Below are 24702 nucleotides of genomic sequence, written 5' to 3' on the forward strand. Positions count from 1 at the left end.
GCCCTGCCATGTTCTCATTTGTTCACATAATTGATATGATTGCTTTAATCTGTACAAAATCTCTCACTGGGAGTTCAGCTCTCCAGAGCTAAATCATCTTTACATTTATTTATTCAGAAATAATTTTATTTTCCTCAACTTTATTATTCTGCTATCACCTCAATGTATTTGTCTTTTCTGCTAGTGAGAGAAATGCTCATGGATCAAAATGTTTCTTTTGAGATTTTGATAGCATTACTAGTACTTGGGCCTCTAATTTCACCTGTGAAAAGCTAAGAATGCTTCCAAGATTTACACTCACATAGAATTATATTTTATAATAAAAACTGAGATACCGTCATCAAACTATAAAATTAAAAGAATTTTAAAATATTAAATAATATAAAGTTGAGATATGTGAGTATGAATGCTAGAGTAGCTTCTTTGAGCATGGGTGAAGAGATAATATTATTCCAAACAAGTTTTCCATGTTGTTGCCATACAGATACTCAATATAGCTTATAACAATGTGTGTGTCTATATATACACACATTAGCTTATGTATGCATATATATAGCTTATAACTATATCTCAATATATATAAAACACAGTAATAATAATGTATATAGTATTCTCAGTCAAAGACTATTGGCACAAGACTTGGGAGACAGCTCTCACAATGTCTTTTAAATTTCAGATAATTTAAAATGTTAAGGAGACATTAATTTGTCCAATGTTATGTTGATATATTCTGCTATCAAAGAAAAAAATAGAAATTCACAAGTGTTTGCCACAATGGAAAATGCAATTTGACTTCAGAAAAACAAAGACAAAACCACCTAAACTTTTAAATAGATGCTCTAGTTGAATTTTTAAAATACATAAAACTATAAAGGAAACAAAAATGACACATAATCCATGATTAACAATTTCATTTAGAAATCACCAATATCCTAATATCCATATGAGATTCGTGTATGCAGGTGCATATACAGTGAATACTGTTTTCACTAAAACTGTGAGACAGATGGTCTAGTACTTTGTCTTTTTTTATTTCAAGAGATTTCTCCATTATCAGGCCTTAAAAGATTGTTTCTTGAGGTGTTCTTCAAAGTATCTAAAACTCGTAACTGCATGAGCACTGGCCAATCAGCATGGATGCTGACTTTAGGCTGAGCAGGACCCTGGGAGGACCCTGTTATACCTACACCCAATCCTTTAGTTGATGGATCACACAGTTGTCCTAGGGTCACACAGGAAGCATTTTAGTGGCGTGAGAGGAAGCCTGGGACTGCAGGAACTTGAGTCAGCAGCTATTATGAATCATAGCAAAAGTATTTGAGTATTTTGACAACTATGTCTATAAGAAGAATATAGTGTCTGAATTTAACCTCTGTGTTTTCCTATAATTTGGTACACTTGCTAAGTAAATTAGTAAGTACTGAAAATTCTCATTTATAAAAGACCAAATTAGCTTACCATTATATATTAGAGAATATACAATGAATCAAAAGAACTGCCAGAAGACTACAGCAATTTCTAAGGCAGAAAACCTGACTTTCTCTTTCTGGGATGATTTTTTTCATTGATATATTTGTTGGAAAACCTATAAGAAATCACTAGCATACTTAAGAAAGAAGAGAACACAGGAAATTAATTGCTTCAGCAAAATCACCCATAATCTGGCAGTGGAAAAGAGGTTAAAAACTAAAGCATGCTAATTTGTGCCCATTAGTTACATGAGTAAAGTGATCATATGTACTGCTTTGCTTAGTATGTCATAGATTGTGTGTGTATGTGTGTGTGTGTGCATGTATGTGTGTAGAAAGAGATAGTGATAGAGATAGGCAGATGTCATGAGGCTTTATCACTAAATACTTCTGCGCTTGAGTTCTAAAAACAAGCAAATTAGCCCACATAACCATAATAGAGTTATTAGGAAATTTAACATTTAAATACAAATCATTTATCTAGTATACAGTCCACATTAGAATTTCCACAATTAAACTGGTAATGGGCTTTATAGTTTTTGAAATTTTATAGTTTTTTTTTTCATTCAAAAAACAATAAAAGATCATGAATGACACTCAGTTGCCACTGTCTCTTTAGTCTTCTTTAATCTGGAAGAGTTCCCAGAAAATTTTGTCTTTCATGACATTGATATTTTGAAGAGCCATTGCTATATGTTTGCAAGATAATCCTTAATTTTGATTTATATAATTGTTCCTAATGATTAGAGTAATTTTATATTTTTTGATAGGTATATATATATATATGGCTATATTACTACATACAAGTTGAAAAAAATTTATATTTCCTGATACGATAAACCATATATAATTATATAGTGTCACCTTAATTCTCAAAGGTTGTATTTCTTTTTGTTTTGTATTACTATAGTTACTTCTAGTTACTTCAATTTTTTTAGTCACATTCATTCTTGTACTATCAACATTTCTGTGTACATATATTGCAGGTATGTTTCTTTGTGGCAATAACTGTAGGTTGTTTCCACTATCTGTACATTTTCTTTCCTTAATTAAAAAAAAACAGAATCTTTAGGTTTTAGTTCAGTATATTCTCATCAAGCATAAAAATGTGTATCCCTGCCTTTTGTAGTTAGGTGTGACCATGTGACTAAATTTTTGACCAATGGGTTATAAATATAAATGGTATGTACAATTTCCAGAAGCAGTAATTTTAATTTTTAATTTTTGTGGGTACATAGTAAGTATATATATATTGATGAGGTACATGAGATATTTTGATACAGGCATACAATGCATAATAATCACATCAGGATAAATGGAGTATCTATCATCTCAAGTATTTATCCTTTCTTTGTGTTACAAACAATCCAAATATACTCTGTTAGATATTTTGAAATGTACAATAAATCATTGTTGACTGTAGTCATCCTGTTCTACTATGAAATAGAATAACTTGTTCATTCTATCTAATTATAATTTCGCATTCATTAACCATACACACATTCCCCCCTCCACACACACATCCCCAATACCCTTCCAGCCTCTGGTAACCATCGTTCTACTATCTCTATGAGTTCAATTTTTAAAAATTTAGCTCCCCAAATAAATGAGAACACACAAATGTTGTCTTTCTGTGACTGGCTTATTTCACTTAACATAATGACCTCCAGTCCCATCCATGTTGTTACAAGTGACAAGATCTAATTTTTTTTATGGCTGAATAGCATTCCATTGTGTATATGTGCCACATTTTCTTTATTTGTCTGTTGGTGGACATTTGAGTTGCTTTCAAATCTTGGCTATTGTGAACAGTGCTGCAACAAACATGGGTGTGCAGATATTTCTTTGATACACCAATTTCCTTTCTTTTGGGTATTTACCTAGCAGTGGGATTGCAAAACATATGGTAGTTTTATTTTTAGTTTTTTAAGAAAATGTTAAACTATTCTCCATAGTGGTTAAACTTACATTCCCACCAGCAGCAAACAAGAGGGTTTCCCTTTCCTCCACATCCTTGCCAGCATTTGTTATTGCCTGACTTTTGGATAAACACCATTTTAACAGGAGTGAGATGATATATCACTGTAGTTTAAATTTCCATTTCTCTGATGATCAGTGATGTTGAGCACCTTTTAATATACTCATTTTCCATTTGTATGTCCTCTTTTAAGAAATACCTATTCTGATTTTTTGCCCATTTTAAATGGAATTACTAGATTTTTTCCTATATAGATGTTTGAGCTCTTTATATATTCTGGTTATTAATCCCTTGTCAAATGGATAATTTGGAAATAGCTTCTCCCATCACATGGGTTGTCTCTTCACATTGTTGATTGCTGTGCAAAAGCTTTTTAACTTGATGTGATATAATTTATCCACTTTTGTTTGGTTGCCAGTGCTTGTGGGGTTTTACTCAAGAAATCTTTGCCCAATCCAAAGTTATGGAGAGTTTCCCCAAAGTATTAATTTAATAGTTTCATAGTTTGAGGTCCTAGATTTAATTCTTTAATTCATTTTGATTTTATTTTTGCATATGGTGAGAGATAGGGGTTCACTTTCATTCTTTTGCATATGGCTATCCAGTTTTCCCAGAATGATTTATTGAGAGACTATCCTTTCTCCCATGGATGTTCTTGGCACCCTTCTCAAAAAATAGTTCACTATAGATGTACGTATTTGTTTTTGGGTTCTCCATTCTACTCCATTGATCTATGTGTCTATGTTTATGCCAATACAGTACTGCTTTGGTTACTATTGCTCTGTAGTATAATTTGAAGTCAGGTAATGTGATACTTCTAGTTTGGTTCTTTTTATTCAGGATAGCTTTCACTATTCCAGGTCTTTTGTAGTTTCATATACATTTTAGGATTATTTTTTCTATTTCTGTGGAGAATGTCACTGGTACTTTCATAGGGATTGCATTCAATCTGCAGATTGCTTTGGGTAGTAGGGACACTTTAACAACATTGATTCTGCCAACCCATGAACAATAAAGTATCTTTTCAGTTTTTGTGCCCTCTTCAATTTATTGCATCAGTGTTGTATAGTTTTCATTGCAGAGATCTTTCACATCTTTGGTTTAGTTCTTATTTTATTTGTGGCTATCATAAATGGAATTACTTTCTCGACTTTTCAGATTGTTCACTGTTGGCATATAGAAATGCTACTGATTCTTGTATGTTGATTTTGTATCCTGCAGCTATACTGAATTTGTTTACCACTTCTAATAGTTTTTTGGTGGAGTCTTTATGTTTTTCCAAATATAAGATTATATCATCTGCAAATAAGGATAATTTAACTTCTTCCCTTCCAATATGGATGCCCTTGATTTCTTTATCTTGTTTCTCTAGCTAGAATTTCCAGTACTATGTTAAATAACAGTGGTGAACATGGGTATCCTTGTCTCATTCCAGATCTTAGGGGGAAGGATTTTAGATTTTCCCTATTCAGAAACATACTAACTGTGGGTCTGTCATATATGGCTTATATTGTGCTGATGTATGCTCTTTCTATACCTAGTTGAGGATTTTTATCATGAAGGGATCTTAATTTTATCAAATGCTTTTTCAGCACCAATTGAAATGATATATGGCTTTTGTCTTTCACTCGGTTGATATATCAAATTGATTGATTTGCATATGTTAAACCATACTTGCATGCCTGGATAAATCCCACTAATGTGTCATTGAATTTGATTTGCTAGTGACATGGTTTGGCTCTGTGTCCCCACCCAAATCTCATCTTAAACTGTAATCCCCACATGTTGAAAGGGGAGCCTAGTGGGAGGTGACTGAATCACAGGGGCAAAGTTCCATCTTGCTGTTCTTGTGATAGTGAGAGAGTTCTCATGAGATCTGATGGCTTAAAAGTGTGTGGCAATTCCCTCTTCTATCTCTCTCTCCCTCTCCACACTCCTCTGCCATAGTAAGATACGCTTGCTTCTCCCTTGCCTTCCACCATAGTTGTAAGTTTCCTGAGGCCTCCCAGTCATGTTTCCTGTTAAGCCTGCAAAATTGAGTCAACTGAACCTCTTTTCTTCATAAATTACCCAGTCTCAGTTAGTTCTATATAGCAGTGTGAGAATGGACTAATACAAGAAGTTGATACCAGGAGTGGGGCACTACTATAAAGATACCTGAAAATGTGGAAGCAACTTTGGAACTGAGTAATAGACAGAGGTTGGAAGAGTTTGGAGGGCTCAAAAGAAGACAAGAAGATGTAGGAAAGTTTGAAACTTTCCAGAGGCTTGTTGAATTGTTTTAACCAAAATGTGGATAGTGATATGGACAGTGAAGTCCAGGCTGAAGCAGTCTCAGATGGAGATGAGGAACTGATTGGGAACTGGAGTAAAGGTCACCCTTGTTATGCTTTAGCAAAGAAATTGGTGGCATTTTGCTCCTGCCCTAGATATCTCTGGAACTTTGAACTTGAGAGAGATGGTTTAGGGTATCTGGTGGAAGAAATTTCTAAGCAGCAAAGCACTCTAGATGTGACCTGGCTGTTTGTAAAATGTATGCTCATATGCATGAAGAAAGATTTGGCCTGAAATTGGAACTTATCTTTAAAAAGGAAGGAAAGCATAAAAATTTGGAAAATTTGCGGCTTCACCATGTGGTAGAAAAGAAAGCCCATTTCCTGAGGAGAAATTCAAGCTGGCTGTAGAAATTTGCATAAGTAAAGAGAAGCCAAATGTTCATAGCCAAGATAATTGGGAAGGTCTCCAGGACATTTCAGAGGTCTTCACAGCAGCCCCTCCCATCACAGACCTGGAGGCCTACAAGGGAAAAATGGTTTCCTGGGCTGGGCCCAAGCCCTGTTACTCTGTGCAGCCTTGGGACATGGTGCCCCCAGTCCCAGCCATTCCAGCTCCAGCTGTGGTTAGCAGGAGACAAGGTACAGCTCAGGCCATTGCCTCAGAGGGTGCAAGCCCCAAGTCTTGGCCGCTTCCATGCGATGTTGGGCCTGCAGATGCACAGAAGGCAAGAGCTGAGGTTTGGGAGCCTCCATCTAGATTTCAGGGGATGTATGAAAATGCGTGGATGTCAAAGCAGAAGGCTGCTGCAGGGATGGAGATTTCATGGAAAACCTCTACTAGGGCAGTACAGAGGGGAAATGTGGGATTAGAGCCCCCTGCCACCACAGAGTCCCCACTGGAGAACTGCCTAGTGGAGTTGTGAGAAGACGGCCACTACTTTTCAGATCCCAGAATGGTAGATCCACCATTCTGGTGCATTCCAGATCCACCATTCCAGGTTCATCATGCACCTGGAAAAGCCACTGGCCTTCATAGTTAGCCCTTAAAAGCAGCTGTGGGGGCTGTACCCTGCAGAGCCACAGGGACAGAGCGGCCCAAGGCAATAAGTGCCCACCCCTTGCATCAGTATGACCTTGCTTTGAGATATGGAGTCAAAGAAGATTGTTTGGGAGCTTTAAGATTTAATGATTACCCTGCTGGGTTTCAGACATGCAAAGGGCCTGTAGCCCCTTTGTTTTGGCTAATTGGAATGGGAGAATTTACCCAAGGCCTGAATCCCCATTGGATCTTGGAAATACCTACCTTGTTTAACTTCATATACCCGCTTCTTGTTTCTATTTATATCTTAGTGTACTGTCTATGTCTTGAGATGTTGTTGTAGTTATTATTTTTGATCATTTTATCTTTCAGTCTTTCTACTCAATATATGAGTTTACCACCATAAGTTTTATAAGATTCTGTGTTTTTCTGTATACTTACTGTTGCCAGTAAGTTTTATACCTTCAGATGGTTTTTTATTGTTCATTAATGTCCTTTTCTTTCACTTTGAAAATCTCCCTTTAGCATTTCTCATAGGACAAGTCTGGTCTTGATGAATTTCCTCAATTTTTGCTTGTCTGAGATAATATTTCTCCTTCATGTCTGAAGGATATTTTCACTGAATATACTATGCTGGGATAAACATTTTTTTCCTTCAGCATGTTAACTATGTCATGCCACTCTCTCCTGGTCTGTAGGGTTTCCACTGAGAAGTTTGCTGTCAGGTGTATCAGAGTTCCACCGTATGTTGTTTCTTTTATTTTGCTGACTTTAGGACCTTTTTTAATCCTTGATAGTTGGAAGTTTGATTATTAAGTGTCTTGAAGTAGTCTTTTTTGTGTTAAATCTGCTTGGTAATCTATATCCTTCTTGTACATGGTTATTAATATCTGTTCTAGGTTTGGGAGGATGTCTGTTTTTATCCATTTGAATAAACTTTCTACCCCTATCTCTTTCTTTACATCCTCTTTAAGACCAATCATTCTCAGATTTACCCTTTTGAGGCTATTTTCAGACTTTTTAGGTATGCTTCATCCTTTGTTATTATTTTTCTGTCTCCTCGGTGTATTTTCAAATAATCTTCAATCTCACTAATTATTTCTGTTTGATTAATTATGTTGTTAAGAGCCTCAGGTGCATTTTCAGTGTTTCAATTTCATTTTTCAGCTACTAAATTTCTGCTTGATTCTTTTAAATTAACCTCCTTGCTAAATTTATCTGATAGAATTTTGAATTCCTTCTCTGTATTATCTTAAGTTTAGTTGAGCTTCCTCAAAACAGCTATATTGAATTCTCTGTCTGAAAGGTCACATATCTCTGTCCTTCCAAGTTTGATCATTGGTGCCTAGTTAGCTCATTTGGTGATGTCAAGTTTTCTGGATGGTCTTGATAGTTGCGGATGTTCATTCACGTCTGTACATTGCAAAGTTAAGTATTTATTGTAGTTTCATAGTCTGGGCTTGTTTGTACCCATCCTTCTTGGAAAGAGTTTCCAGGTATTCAAGAAGACTTACATGTTATGATCTAAGTTTTAGTCACTGCAACCATATGTATATTATACTCTATAATCAGCAGGTGGAAAAGCCACACAGGCTTATGTCCGTCCTTTCACGGCAGTGAGTCTCCCACCAACCCCAGTCCCAAGTGGGTTCAGAGATATCATCCAGAAGCCAGGACTTGGAGTTAGATAAAAATCTACCTAATGCTCTATTCTACAGCAGTTAAGCTGGCATCTAAGACAAAAGACAAAGTCTTTCCCACTCTTGCCTCCTCGTTCCACAAGCAGATGAGTATCCTTCCATGGCCACTACTACTCCAGTACCATGGTGAGTACTATCTGGCTACCACAGATGTTCATTCAAGGCCTGAGGGCTCTTCAGTCAGCTTACGGTGAATGCTACAAGGTCTGTGACTCTCCCTTCAGAGCAGTGGGCTTCCCTTTGGCCCAGGGCAGGTCCAGAAATGCTAAGAGCCAAGGCCTATAATCAGGGACTGCAAGAGCCCACTTGGTGTTCTACCCCACTGTGGCTGAACTGGTACCTAAGCTGCAAGACAAAATCCCCTTTATTCTTCCCTCTCCTTTTCACCGGCAGAAGGATTCTCTCCCCATTGCCACCACAGGTAGGAATGTTTGGGTCACACCTGAAGCCAGCATGCCTGTGAGTCTTACCCAAAGCCCATGGTGAGTACTGCCTGGGTACTGTTGCTGATTATTCAAAGCCAAACAGTTCTTTAGTCAGCATGTAATGAATCCCGCCAGGACTGGGCCCTTCCCTTGGAGGTATCAAGTTCTCTTCTGACCCAGGGTATGTCCAGAAATGTTGTTGAGGAGCTAGGGCTTGGAAAGGGGGCCACAGGACTCTGCCTGATGTCCTATCCTACTGTGACTGAGCTAGTTTCCACGTCGTAAGACAAAGTCCTCTTTACTCTTCCCTCTCCTTTCCTCAGGCAGAGGGAAGGAGTCTCTCCCAGAGCTGTGAGCTATGCTGGAGTGGTGGGAGAGGTGGCACAGGCACTCCCTTAGTCACTCTGGCTGGTGTCTCAGTAGGCCACATTCCTCCCAAGTCCACTAGCTCCAATCCCAGCACAGGATCAGGACTTTCCCAGGAACTGCAGTCCTTGTGGCCTAAACTGATTTTCATGTTTATTTAGGATCCCAGAATACCTTAGCACATGGTGGCAAGACTTGCAGAACTCAGGTTCCAACCACTGGAATGGGCAATTTTCCTCTGACTGAGGCTGGTCTAAATGCTTTCTCCATGGGCAGCAGCTTAGTTCTGCCCTGTGTTGCTTAGCACTGTGACAGGCAGCATTGGATTCCAATGCAAGATTCCACAATCACTGCACTCTCCCTCTCCCAAGCACAGAAATTCTAAGCACCACACAGCTGCTCCCAGGGGATGGGGGGAGGGTGGTAGTGGTAACAGTTAAAGAGTATCTTCCCTATTCTCTTCAGTGACTTTTTCAGTGTTATGAAGTTAAAACCAAGTACGTGATTACTCACCTGATCTGGGGTTTTTATGAAGGTGTTTTTTTGCCTTTTTTTTTTTTTTTTTTTTTTTGGAGACAGAGTTTCGCTCTGTTGCCCAGGCTAGAGTGCAGTGGTGCTATCTCGGCTTGCTGCAACCTCCGCCTCCTGGGTTCAAGCGATTCTCCTGCCTCCCGAGTAGCCGAGATTACAGGTGCCCGCCACCACGCCTGGCTAGTTGGTATTTTGTATTGTTTTGTTTTGTTTGATTGTTTGTTTTGTATTTTTAGTAGAGACCGGGTTTTGCCATGTTGGCCAGGTTGGTCTGGAACTATTGACCTCAGGTGATCCTCCCGCCTCAGCCTCCCAAAGTGCAGGGATTACAGGTGTGAGCCACCACGCCCAGATCGAAGGTGTTTTTTTAATGTGGATATTTGTTCCATTTAGTATTCCTGTGGGAAGGATGATCAGTGGAGGCTTATATTTGGCCATCTTGCTCCCTCGATCAGTTCTAAAAGAGATGGTATATTGCCTTGTTCAAGTCTTCTTTCTTGTTGGCTAGAATGTAGACCTAATGTCTGTAGCTGGAGCAGCCATCTTTGCAAATGCTGTGGGACAATTAATATAATAGATGAGCAAAATGGAAGTACCTTGCTCTGTGATGATGGTGAAGTGAATATCCTTTCCTGGACTGACTGGGCATATCGCTGAACTCCTTTACGATGAGAAAATAGTCTTCTACATTATTATTTTGTTGTTTCTATTGTTACTGACAGCTAAACCTAAACCTAATCCTAATAAGTAACATATTATAAGCAATGTAACCCTGGGCAATTTTTCATTCAATGTGAAAAGATTTATATATACACATAGCAAGTTTAGTACATTTGTATCTACTGTGATTTTTGACACATTAATTTATATGTTTTTTCCTAGCTGAGTAGTATGTATGACCATATCCAAATTTTGAATCCATTGCTTTGATGGACATTTAGGTTGCAAATACGTTTTGGCTATTGTCAATGCAACTACTATAAACGGTTTTGTATGATTCCTTTTGGGTCATATGCTTTCATTACTTTTAGGTAAATACGTAGGAGTAAAATTTTTAGTATATGCTTCCTTTTATAAAAAACTGCCAAATTGATCTTCAAAATGCTTCAAAATTTTATATTCCTACTAACAGTGTATGGCTATCTCAGTTGCCACATATGCTGACACTGGTGTTGTCAGTCATTTTAATGATTTTAGAGAATATAGTCATATTCCTTTATAGTTTTTGTCTTAGTTCATTTGTCCTGCTATAACCAAATACCTGAGACTGGATAACTTATGAAGAAGAGATATTTATTTCTTACAGTTCTGGAAGCAGAAAAGTCTAAGATCAATGCCCTGGAAATTCAATGTCTGGCAGAGTCTCACTCCTGTCAAGATGGTACCTTGTTGCTGTGTCCTCACATGACAGAAGGAAAGGAAGGGAAGGGGTGGTTAGGGCACTCTCTTTGACTTCTTTTACATGGTCACTAATCCCATTCAGGAAGGCTCTACCCTCATGACTTAATTATCTCCTAAAGGCCCCACCTTCATAATACTATCACATTGCCCATTAAGTTTCAACATATGAATTCTGAAGGACACATTCAGATCATAGCAATGTTATTTGCAATTCTCTTATGATTATTGATTTTGAGCACCTTATCTTGTACTTGGTGATAAGGTGGGCACTGAGGGGTGAGGCAGGTGAAGGGGCTATGTGTACACATTTGTAAAGTGTTCACATATTTTGCCCATTTTCAATCGAGTCATTTGTCTTATTATTCATCTGTAAGCATTCTTTATACATTTTGGATGCAAGTTTTTCATCAGATGTGTGTATTGCAAATATTCTATCTCAGTCTGTCCATTTGAAATATATTAAAGATATCTTTTAATGACCAGAGTTTAATTTTGATTAAATCCCATATATTATTTTATAGTTGGTCATTTTTATGTTATATCTAAAGAATTTTTGCCTAAAAGACTGAGAAAATACTTTTCAACATTTTCTTCTATAAACTTTATTGTGTTAGCATTTACATTTGGGCCCATAAGCCTCAAATTAAGATTTTCTATGATGGAGTTTTTTCAAGACAATTATTCAGTTGTTCTAGCACTGCTTGTTGAAAACTTTCATTAACATTTTATTTACATAATTATTCTTTTCATTAGTAAAAGCATTATTTGGTTCTTAAACATGCCTGGTCGTTTTTCACGGTATCTTATTTTTCCATTCCAATTTTGCTTATATCCTGTATTACTTTAAAATATTTAAAACATACTCATGTTATATACCACAGAATCTTATGTTCTGACATTCTTGGGTGTCTAGTTTTGGTCTTTTGAAATTTATCTAACTCTTACTCCTATGGGCAAGTGTGAAAAAAACATTCTCCTCTAGTCCTTTCACCTTCTGGCTTTCCTATCCAGCTTCTTTGAATATAAGAGCAGCTGCCAATGTAGGTTTGCTGAGCTTGAGGACACATCTGAGGGTCCAGGCTTTTCTGCGATCTCTACAGGAGAGAACAGCATGAGAGTTTGTTCGTCAATCTGCTAAGCAACTTTCAGGAGACTGGGTGAGGAGGCTCAGAAAAGGACCTAGATTTTTCCAAAGGAAGCAGAACATGTTAGGAAAGAAAGAGATTGACTAGAAGATTAAATGGAAAGCATATCTCAAAATATAGACAAAAGAGACAGGCATGATATGCAATGAAAGACTTAAAGTACACAGCCAGGAAACAGCTTCAGAATAGGAGTTGAAGAAAGAAAAAAGGACCAAATGGAAAAGAGGTGTTTATTTTAAAAAAATAAAAAGGGAACTTACTTTAACCTGAAGAAATATTTGGTTCTACCTAATAATATTTTAATGAGGCCTCAGATAGATTAAGGTTATATAAGCTTACAGGATGGAATATTCCTTCGTTCTAAGAAAAACAGAAAAATCTGATGTGTCCAGTTGAAATTGCCAGGATCCCTGTCACTGCTACCCTTGCCCTCAAAAGGAAGAAATCCAATTAGCATCAGACTGTCACCAGCAGTGCCTCAAGCTATAAACTAGAGCAAGGTGAGAAAATCAGCTCTTCTTAGGTTTCTAAAGGCAGGACCTCTATCTTCTCACATTAATTTATATCCCTGAAAATAGCTGTTATTGGAAATTAAAATCATAATATGGCCTTCACCTGCCACACCTTTGTTTTATATTTTTCTTATCATTAGTGGGAAATAAGAGTGTCATTTAACAGTCACCCTTAAGAGCAGGATTATTTTTAATATTTTTAAGAATACATTTAGTTTTATTGAAAAATTACAAAGATAGAACAGAGAGTTCCCTTATACCCAAAACCCATGTCTCTCCATTATTAGTATCTTATATTAGCATGGTCCATGTGTCACAATTAATGAATCAATATTGATACTTTATTAATTAAAGTCAGTACTTTACTCAGATTTTTTAATGAATGTCCTTTTTCTCTTCCATGATTTCATCCAACACAGCACATCATGTTTAGTCATCATGCCTCTTTAGGCACCTCTTAGCTGTGACAGTTTGTCAGAATTTCTCTTAAGATTTGACAGTTTTAAGGAGTACTGGTCAGGTATTTTATAGAATATCCATTAATTGGGTCTTTCTGTTAATTTTTATTAGACTAGGGTTTTAGATTTTTGGAAGGAGCACCTCAAAGATTAAGTGCCATTCTTAGCACATCATATCAAAGATACAAACTACCAATATGACTTATCTTTATGGATGTTAATTTTCATCACCTGGCTGAGGTAGTGTTTGTAGATATCTCCACAATAAAGTTACTTTTTCACCTTCCCATGCTATATTCTTCAGAACAAAGTCACTAAGCACAGCCTGTCCTTAAAAAATAGAAAGTTATGCTCAATCTCCTGAGAGCAGAATAGCTGTATAAACTATTTGGAATTCTGCCTTGGCTATGTGTTTGTTCTCACAATTAATTTATTTATACCATCATTTATATCACTATAGATTTGTGAATATGTTATAATGTGAGCTATAATACAGTGATGTTTATGTGTTTTGTCACTCAGAATTATTTGTATTTGGCCATTGGAAGCCCTATTATTTGGCTTCAATTTCACTTTGACATACCTGCATCTTTGCCTATTTTTTTATTTTAGTACTCCATACTTTTGAGACATTCAGGATGATCTGCACACATCTTGTATATTTCCTATGCCAGTCCTAGAATCAGCCAATGTCCTAAAGAGCCCTGATTCCTTTTACTGGAGAAGGCTATTAGAAACCATGATCTGAGTTATGAGTGTGCTAACTGCTACTGGGACATAATTGTTTCTTTGACCTCAGCTGTGAGAAATTTATGTGTGCATACCAACCCATGTGTGTATATATATATATATATATCTGTAAATATTTTCATATGTAACTATTTGTGTCCATATAAAAATGAACATGATGTCATTCCGATGTCTCCAGCTCCAGCCTCTTCTCCTTGCTTGTCTATAATCCTCCATTCCAACAATGAGAAACATGGCTCCCACTATCTACCAGTGACTATTGTTGAATTCTGGAAAATAAGTATTTACAGTGGTCTCTGAAATGTTATCCCATACCCTCATGGGAAGCAATTTTGTCAGCTGGGGAATGTGCTTATATACAATACCTTTGCCTTTATCCTTACAGACTGCACTCATTTCTTATGTCAACACTTTGTTCACACATCCTCTTTGGTGAGTTTATTTCATATATTTGTAATATAGTTAGATTCCTTTGACACAATGTGCATTCCATTCTGAGTGCCATATCATCCTAGATGATTTTTTAAATTTCATACATTAAGCTTTATTCTTTGTTTTGTAAAATTATGTGGGTTAGACAAATGAAGTGTCATGTATACACCATTAATATGGCTTACAGAATAGTTTCACTGCTCTAAATTTTCTCTCTTCATCACTGAATCCCTGAACAAACAATGATGTATTATCTTTAGAATTTTGCCTTTTCCATAAGTTATATAAAGGCATACCTTATCTTATTGTACTTCACTTTATTGTTCTTTGACTATATCGCATTTTTTACAAATTAAAGGTTTATGGCAACCCTGCATTGAATAAGTCTATAGGCACAATTTTACCAAAAGCATTTTCTCACTTAATGTCTCTATGTGCATTTTGAGAATTCTCACAATTATTTGGACTTTTTCATTATTATTATTATTATATTATTGAGACGGAGTCTCACTCTGTCACCCAGGCTGGAGTGCAGTGGCCTGATCTCAGCTCACTGCAACCTCTGCCTCCCTGGTTCAAGCAATTCTCCTGTCTCAGCTTCTTGAGTAGCCAGGACTACAGGCACCACCACCACGCCCAGCTAATTTTTGTATTTTTAGTAGAGATGGAGTTTCACCTTATTGGTCAGGCTGGTCTCAAACTCCTGACCTCAGGTAATCCATCCACCTCAGCCTCTCAAAGTGCTGGGATTACAGGCATGAGCCACCGTGCCTGGACTCATTAATATTATATCTATTATTGTGATCTGTGATCAGTGCTTTTAAATGTCACTATTATGATCGGCTTTGGGCATCAAGAACTGCACCCATATCATATGGCCAAACTCAATTGATAAATGTTGTATGTATTCCAACTGCTTCATCAATTTCCGATATCTCGTCTTCTTCTCAATCTCCCTATTTGCTGAGACACAACAATATTTAAATTAGACCAATTAAGAAACGAAAATGGCCTCTAACTGTTCAAGTGAAAGAAGAGTCTCACATCTCTCACTTTAACCAAAACTAGAAATTATTAGGCATAGTGAGGAAGATGTGTTGAAAGCCGAGATAGGCTGAAAGCTAGGCCTCTTCTGCCAAAGAATTATCCAGATTGTAAATGCAAAGGAAAACTTGAAGAGAATTAAAAATATTATTGCAGTGAACACATGCATGGTAAAAAACTGACACAGTCTTGTTGCTGATATGGAGAAAGTTTGAGTGGTCTGGATAAAAGATCAAACCAACCACAAAATTCCCTTAAGCTGAAGCCTAATCTAGCACAAGCCCAAACTCTCTTTGGTTCTGTGAAGGCTGAGAGAGGTGAAGGGGCTGCAGAGGGAAAGTTTAAAACTAGCAGAGGTTGGTTCATGAGGTTTAAGGAAAGAAGGCATCTCCATAAAAGTGCAAGATAAAACAGCAAATGATGATCTAAAAGATGCAGCAAATTATCTAGAAGATCTAAGATAATTGATGAGGGTAGCTGCACTAAACAATGGATTTTCAATGTACACAAAACATCCTTATATTGGAAGACGGTGTCATCTAGGACTTTACATAGCTAGAGAGAAGTCAATGCCTGGTATCAAAATTATTCAAAAGGCTCTTTTGTTAGGGGTTAATGCAGCTGGTGACTTTAATTGAAGCCAATGCACATCTACCATTCTAAAAATTCTAGGGCCCCTTAAAACTTAGGCTAAATCTGTGCTCTATAAACGGAATAATACCTGCATGACAGCACGTCTGTTTACAGAATAGCTTACTGTATATTTTAAGCCCACTGTTGAGACCTACTGCTCAGAAAAAAAAAATCCTCTCAAAATATTACTGCTTATTAACAAAGCACCTAGTCACCCAAGAGCTCTGATGGAAATATACAAGGAGATGAGTGTTGTTCACATGGCTGCTAATACAACACACATTGATACATCATATAACATCTGTACTCTATGAATAAATAAATAATTTCTACCTTCAAGTCTTATTATTTAAGAAATATATTTTGCAAGGTTATAGCTACCATAGTGATTCCTCTAGATGGATCTGAGTAAAGTTAATTGAAAACCTTCTGGAAAGAATTTAGCATTTCAGATGCTATTAAGAATAATTGTGATTCATTGGAGGAGGTCAAAATATCAACATAAACAGGAGTTTGAAAGAAGGTGATGCCAGCCCTCATGGATGACTTTGAGATATTTAAGAATTCAGTGGAGGAAGTACCTGCAGGTGTAGTAGAAACAGCAAGATAACTAAATTTGAAATGGAGCCTGAAGATGTGACTAAATTGTTGCAATTTCATGATCACCCTTGAATGAATGATGAGTTGTTTCTAATGAATCAGCCAAGAAAGTGGTTTCTTGAGATAGCATCTACTGCCAGTGAAGATGCTGTGGAAATTCCTGAAATGACAACAAAGGAATTTGAATAGTACATAAACTGAGTTGAAAAAGTAGCAGCAGGGTTTGAGAAAATTGACTCCAAAATTGAAAGAAGTTCTCCTGTGGGTAAAATGCTATCGAACAGCTGTCCGTGCTACAGAGGAATCTTTCATGAAAGAAAGTCAATTGATGAAGTAAATTTCATCATTGCTTTAAGAAATGGCCATAGCCACTTGAACCTTTGGCAACCACCATCCATGTCAGTAAGCAGCCATCAATATGGAGGTAAGACCCTCCACCAGAAAAACTATTACAACTTGCTGAAGGGTCAGGTGATTGTTGGCATTTTTCGCAATGATGTAGACCACAGCATAGCATACACATAAATTTTATATGCACGGGGAAACCATGCATTTGTGTGACTTGTTTTATTGTAATATTTATTTTATCGTGGTGATCTGAAACTGAACCCACAATATCTTTGAGGTATGCCTGTAAATGCATGAAGTATTCTATAAATGTCAATTAGATCAAAGTGTATGATACTGCTATTCAGGTCACATATAGCCTTACTGTTTTCCTGCCTGCTTGATTTAATCCATCACTGACAGAGGGATGTTGAAGACTTCAACTGTAAGAGGGGATTTATCTATTTCTCCTTTCACAGTTCCATCAGATTTTGCTTCAAGTATTTTGATGCTCTGTTTGTTAGGTTCCTACATATTTAAGATTGTTGGGTGTTCTTACAGAAATTGACCTCTTTGTCATTATATTAACACTCTCTTTGACCCTGATACTTTCTATGGGGTAATGCCAGAAATTAAGAGCCAACATTATGTGCTGTCTTAACATCTGGTAAAATCAGAACGGCCACAAAAAGGCCTAATCACAAGTTCACCTCCCTATTATGCTTCCACAGATAAGGTCCTTACAACCAAACAACCCTTATCTTGGGGAATAAGCACAGTTCCTGCTTATCCCTGAGCAGGGAGTATTAGTTTCCTGCCAGCTAACAGAATTACTCAAACAAGCTCAACACAACCTCCTATGGGAACTAGGGGACATTCATTCTTTTCATACTACAGAGCCTGCATCCAACAGCCTCTGGTTTTTCACTCTTCTTCTGTGTGTAAACCCCACGTTGTCTGGTATGGTGTGTGTGTTCTCCTCCCCCAGGCTGTGGATACATTTGACTAATAAGCTGCTGTAATGTTTATCTTTCTAGTGTTGGGTGCCATTCCCATAACTCCAGGTTGGTAATCCCCCTCTCACCAACAGGGTGATAGAAGGTAACTAAAACACGTTCTTGTTCTGAAGTCAGCTCTGTCTAAAATTAATAACCTGCTCCAGCTTTCTTTGACTAGTGTTAGCATATTATACCTCTCTCCATCCCTTTTTTTTAAATGTATCTGGGCTTTATATGTAAAGTAAAATTTTTATAGACAATATATAGTTGGGTCTTAAATTTTTAATCCACTACCACAGACTCTTTTAATTAATGTTTAGACCATTCATATTTAATGTTTATATTGATATAATTGAATGAATATCTACCATGTTTATAACTGCTTTATTTTATTTCATTTGTTCTTTATTTTTCTTGTTGTTCTGTCTTCTGAGATTTTAATTGAGCATTTTATTTTATTTCTCTTTTTGAGACAGGGTCTCATTCTGTCACCCAAGTTGGAGTGCAGTGCATAATCTTGGTTCACTGCAACCTCCACCTCCCAGGTTCAAGCAATTCTCCTGTCTCAGCCTCCTAAGTAGCTAGAATTACAAGCATGTGTCACCACACTTGACTAATTTTTATATTTTTTGTACAGACGGTATCGCCATGTTGGCCAGGCTGGTCTCAAACTCCTGGTCTCAAGTGATCCACCACCTCAGCCTCCCAAAGTGCTAGGATTACAGGTGTGAGCCACTGTGCCTAGCCTAATTGAGCATTTTCTATGATTTTATTTCATCTCATCTCACAGATTATCAATAATAATTCATCAAAATTATTTTATTGGTTTCCCTAGTTTATGATATACATTTTTTACTAATATAAGTCATTTTCAAATAATACTAAATCATCATAATGAGAAAACCCAATTTCTTAGATCAACTTACTGTAAGCATATATGGAATATTTATAAAAATTAATCATATTTTAGGCCACATATTTAATACTATTAATTCTCAAACCCAAATGTTCTGTAATTTTAAATTACTAATGAAAGTTGAAACAAAAACGATTCAGGAATTTCAAACACTCTTAAAAACTATTGGGTAAAATGTATAATCAAAAGCATAACATATTTAGAAGATGAAATCTACCACACAACTAATCAGCATACTACATGTATAGCCAAGCAGTGTTGAGACCCAAAGTAATTTTAAGCACTTGGCATGATTTCATTATTCAAGGAAATATTTAATTCAAATGTATTTTTTCAAAATCTAAGAAATGCAATTTATTTATATAATCAATATACATTGACATCTACTAGGTAAAGACTTATTGTAGACACTGGGGATATGGTGCTGCAAAAATAGCCCACACATACTAAAATTAAAAGTGGAAATTATTCATGAATAGATAAAAAGCACTGATAAAAGTCTTGACATAAATGCATATCAAAGAATTGATAAATAAATGCAAAAGCTAATTGCAAAATATATAAATATTAAATTTTTGCAAAATATGATAGTTAGAAACTTACATGCAAATATAATTGGAAAAATAAGATATAGCTGTAAGTTCTCCAATTAAATAAGATGAACTAATACTCCATATACTTGAAATTTTTAATGAAATTTATTCTCACAAAACAATGGCCAAATTAATAATACCCAAAATTTGTTCATGAAAAAGCCAACAAGTAGGCAATAAATCAAACATTAACCAGATATTTCTTTAACTTTTAAGTACAGGGATATATGCGCAGGTTTGTTACATAGGTAAACTTGTGTCTTGAGGGTTTGTTGTACAGATTAGTTTATCTCTCAGGTATTAAGCCTAGTACCCATTAATTATTTTTCCTGATCCTCTCCCTGTTTCACGCTCCACCTTCCAGTAGGCCCCAGTGTGTGTTGTTCGCCAATTATGTATTCATATATTCTTACCATTTAGCTCCCACTTATAAGTGAAAACATGTGGTATTTAGTTTTCTGTTCCTATGTTAGTTTGCTAAAGATAATAGCTTACACATGTCCCTGCAAAAGACATGATCTCATTCTTTTTTATGGATGCCTTGTATTCCATGGTATATATGTATCACATTTTATTTATCCAGCCTAAATGATGGGCATTTAGGTTGATTCCATGTCTTTGCTATTGTGAATAGTGTTGCGATGAACATACATGTGCATGTGTCTTTGTAATAGAATGATTTATATTCCTTTGAGTATATATCCAGTAGTAGGATTGTTGGGTCATTAAATTCAAACTTCACAAAAAATTAAAATACATTATAGTTGAATATCTAATATAAGAGTGTAAATAGACTTTCTAAGCATAAAGGTATGAAAGAAAGCACAAGGAAAAATTCAATAGATGTGATTATATAATATTTTTAATCTCTTTTACCTCGTCAAGTAAGAAACTTTGAAATATAATTTGCCCAAATATGGTAGACAAAGTTTACTGTTCTTATTACGTGAAGAGCTCATACAAATGATACTCAACCACAAAATCCCCAAAAGAATAAGTGGCAATAGGCATGAAAAGAAAATTTATAGAAGTAACTTAAATGTTTGATAAATATTAAATATTTTGGTCTAAATAATAAAAGAGAAGCAAATTGATATGACAAAATACTATATTTTATTTATCAAAATTAACAAAGCTTTGCTAAGTACTATTATTTAATACTGGAAAGCCTAATAATGTAGCATTTGTCCTCTTATACACTGATAGAAGGTTTTTATTGCTAGATTTTTTGGGGGGAAATGACTGGATAGCATTCATTTATATATTTATGTGCTGAGAACTAGTACTTGCATTTCTAATCCACTAAGTAAATTATACATTCAGACACAATTGTATGCTATTTACAGTAGCTCTTTTACCATATTTTGCTGCATAACAAATTACCACAAATTTAGCAGCTTTGTAACACCTGTTTAATAGCTCACAGTTCTGTAGGTCAGAGTCCTCGGCATGATGTGCCTGGATCCTCTGCCCAAGGTTGAAATCAAGGTGTTCTCAAGGCTGCACGCTTTTCTGGAAGCCCTGTGGACGAATCCACTTCCAAGCTCAGTCATGTTGCTGGTACAATGCAATTCCTTGCAGTTAGAGAGCAGTCCCTTTACCTTGCTGGCTACCCCCAGAACCAGGCAGCTTCTAGAGGCCCTGTCCATCTTCGAAGCTTGCATGAGTGCACAGAAACCTTCATGGGCTTTTAATCTCTGTGATTTCCCCTTCTGCCACCAGCCAAAGTAAACCCTACACCTAAAGAGGCTCATGTGATTAGAATAGGCCCACCTGGATAATCTGCTTATCTTAAGATCAGCTATGCCATATACGTAACAAATTCCTGCAAATGATATCGCATCATCTTCACAGGTTCCAACAATTTTGGGCAATGAGACTTGGGGGGCCACTTAGAGTTCTGCTTGACATAGTGCATTATTTTTATTAGTAAAATTTAGAAAACAAGTTGGTTCATAACACTGGAATACTTAAACCATGATGTATCTATATTTTAGGATATTAGAAAGCCATAAAAGCTGATGCCTTCAAACAATAATTACTACCTGGAGAATGTACTCAAAATATAATGTTAAATTGAAAAGAAGAAACAAACTTCCTAAAACACATAAAATTAAGATGCTACAATCAAATATATATATGTATATATATATATGTGTGTGTGTATATATATAGAGAGAGACTTATTGGCTATTTTTAGAATCTAATAAAAGTTCTTTTCCCCAAGAAAACATAGGCATACACAGAAGATTGAATATAAAGTAGATTGTCCACAGGGTCCCTAGAGATTCCAGGTTAAGCACCCATAACTAATTGTATGTGTCTCTAAAGGTAATATTAAAGGCAATACAGTCTCCTATGTTCACTTTAATAATCAGCTATTATAGACAGCACCCCATTCTGTGTTCCTGCAGGCAGTCTTTTATCTTATTCTTATCACTCAGTATTTCTGGAAATCACCAGGGAAGGCTCCCAAGTCTACTTTCATTGTCCTTTGCTACCTCTTGCTCTAGACTTCTGATCTTAGCTTCTTGGTACCTGGTAACCATTTTTTGGGTGCACAATTAAAGCTGCCTTCAAATTTAATGAGCCACAGATGCAAACACAGCCTCATTCTTGCATTCCTTGAAATCTCAGTTAACCTAGGCCATAGAGTCTGACTAAATTGTATAAAAGACTAGATAATGTAAATATGCTACAAAGCAAAAAACAAAAGCCTGAGGTTGTCAGATGCCTCTCTTCCTCAAGCTATTGGCCATGTACTTATTCATGGCATCCCAGACATAACATCTCACGGGTCATCTTGCTCCTGAACTTGGCCTGCAAACATGTCCAAGGGGTCCTCTTATTTCTCAGAAAGGAGTCTCTTTAGTCCTGTCTTCTTTCTTCTAGTGCTATAAGAGTTAAGAAGAAATCACTTAGGCAGATCGTAGGGGTATGGGAGTCCTTGGTAAGGCTTTTCTTTTTAATGAAAAGCAGCCCCAAATCATTTTCTAACAAAGAGTAGCCTGTAAAGTCGAGCTGCAGACATAAGCGAGCTGGAAGCTTGCACAGTGAATGCCGGCAGGAACCAGGGACTAGGCATGTTCAAGAGGGGGCTCCATCTTCCCTTCTCTGCCCTCCACGTGTATAGTAAGGAGCAGACAAGATGGCCCTAGCCAAGGGTAGAATTTGTTTGCATAAGATTAGGGTGGGGGGACCAGACTTCCCCGAATGCTACGTAAACAACACACCTGATGGAACCAATCTGTGAGCCCTATGTAAATCAGACACCACCTCCTCAAGCCGGACTACAAAATCCGGCACATCCACTGCCGGCTGGTCTTTCCACTTGGAAATCCCCTCTCTCAACAGAGAGCTGTTTTTCTTTCTCTTTTCTTCTGCCTATTAAACCTCCATTCCTAAGCTCCTCAGGTGTGTCCATGTCCTAAATTTTCCTGGCACCAGATGACTAACCCTAGGTACATACCCCAGACAACATAGCCACTTCACTAGGACCTAGCATACTACTTGGCCCTCCCTAGAAGTATTCCTCTTCTCTTCCAATTCAAGATTCATTTCCTTTTCTCTTGTCCCATGTCCTGAACAACATGGCACACTATTTAACTTTTTAAAAGAATATAGCCAGGATGAGACAGGGAGTCAATAGTGAGCTTTCCAAACTCTTGGCTATTCAGTTGGTTAGATGTGCCATTCAGGGGACGCTGTCCAGTGGTTGTAGCTCTATACCCAAGCTGGTTGTTTTCCTGTTGGTAGTCTCTAATCTTGTCAAGGTAAGGGGAATATAGGTTGTTCTGTCTTTCCTGATAGGCCAGGCTTACAACATGCTTTGAGCACACCCTTCCTAAAAGCAAGCAGTATTTCTTAGACAGTCACTATTAATCACATTTAGAAAAAAATTCTACAAATAATCTGCTAAAATATATTAATCCAACATGTAAGACGAAGCAAATAACAGCACAGTCTCAAGCCTTTCATTTGGACTATTTAACTTGCTTACAACATTTGCTGGAAAAAGGGAGGCCTAATTAAGGAAAACCTGAATTATATAGTCCTGACTAAAAGTACCCCCCGGAAATGTTTCTTTCCGAGCAAAGACACGGCCTAACCCAAACTTTAGTTTCCACTATACAGAACACAACATGTGTGAGAAATCAATACTTCATCATTAGCAACAGTGAAAACATACTGACAACTTCAAAGTAGTAGTTTATCTTTGTTCCACAAACATACTCATTTAAAGGAATATACTAAAAGAAAATACACAGGAAAATACAGATATCATTTTCTGGCTTTTAAGTTTATTCACACATATTTCTAATATTACTTATATAATATATTCATGTAAGAATATACTGGTTAAAATCAATACAGACATTGAGTCTGGCTTAATTATTATGTAAATACAATATTGCCAGTGATAACCATACTTTCTAGGATAAATTATACTTCCACTGTATTTAAACTGAAAAAACACTAATTCTTCCAATGTAAATAAGCACTATTTCAGAATAAAAGAGCAGTCAGAAATCTGAGATTGTTTACTTCAGAATGAAAATACCTAAAGATTAGTCAACTACTTGTGATAAGAAAGAAGAGTGGCCAAAACGATTTATGCAAACCTAGTACTAATAATTTATCAGCTACATTTTGACATTGTGAATATAATTGCTCTGTGCATCAACTAATGTGACAAGAGGAAGATGTGAATGTTTTCTTAATTCAGAAACATATTTTGATGAAGAAATTATTTAAATACAAGTTTTAAACAAACTATTAAAATAACAGGAATATGAATAGGTTCACCTAGCTGAGCAACAGAAAATGCAATCCGGAATGAGCAATTTACTGTTTATATGCTTACTCTTGATGATGAGTATTCCATATTCTAAGTTATATTTAACATATAAGGCAGTTTCTCAGGATGCTAAGGAGAAGAAGGACTTCATTTTAAACCAGCTAACTACCTCACAAGGGAAACCACTGTAGAGCCAGTGTAAAACAGTGTCATTCTTTAAATCATGAAGTCATGATTTTTGAGTCAAGGATACAAGAGAGAGCACTCAACAAGGCTGTATCTCTCAGGAAGTCCTATATTTTAGAAAAAAT

The sequence above is a fragment of the Hylobates moloch genome, unplaced genomic scaffold (genome assembly GCF_009828535.3).
Source record: "Hylobates moloch isolate HMO894 unplaced genomic scaffold, HMol_V3 SCAFFOLD_2, whole genome shotgun sequence".
NCBI lineage: Eukaryota > Metazoa > Chordata > Mammalia > Primates > Hylobatidae > Hylobates > Hylobates moloch.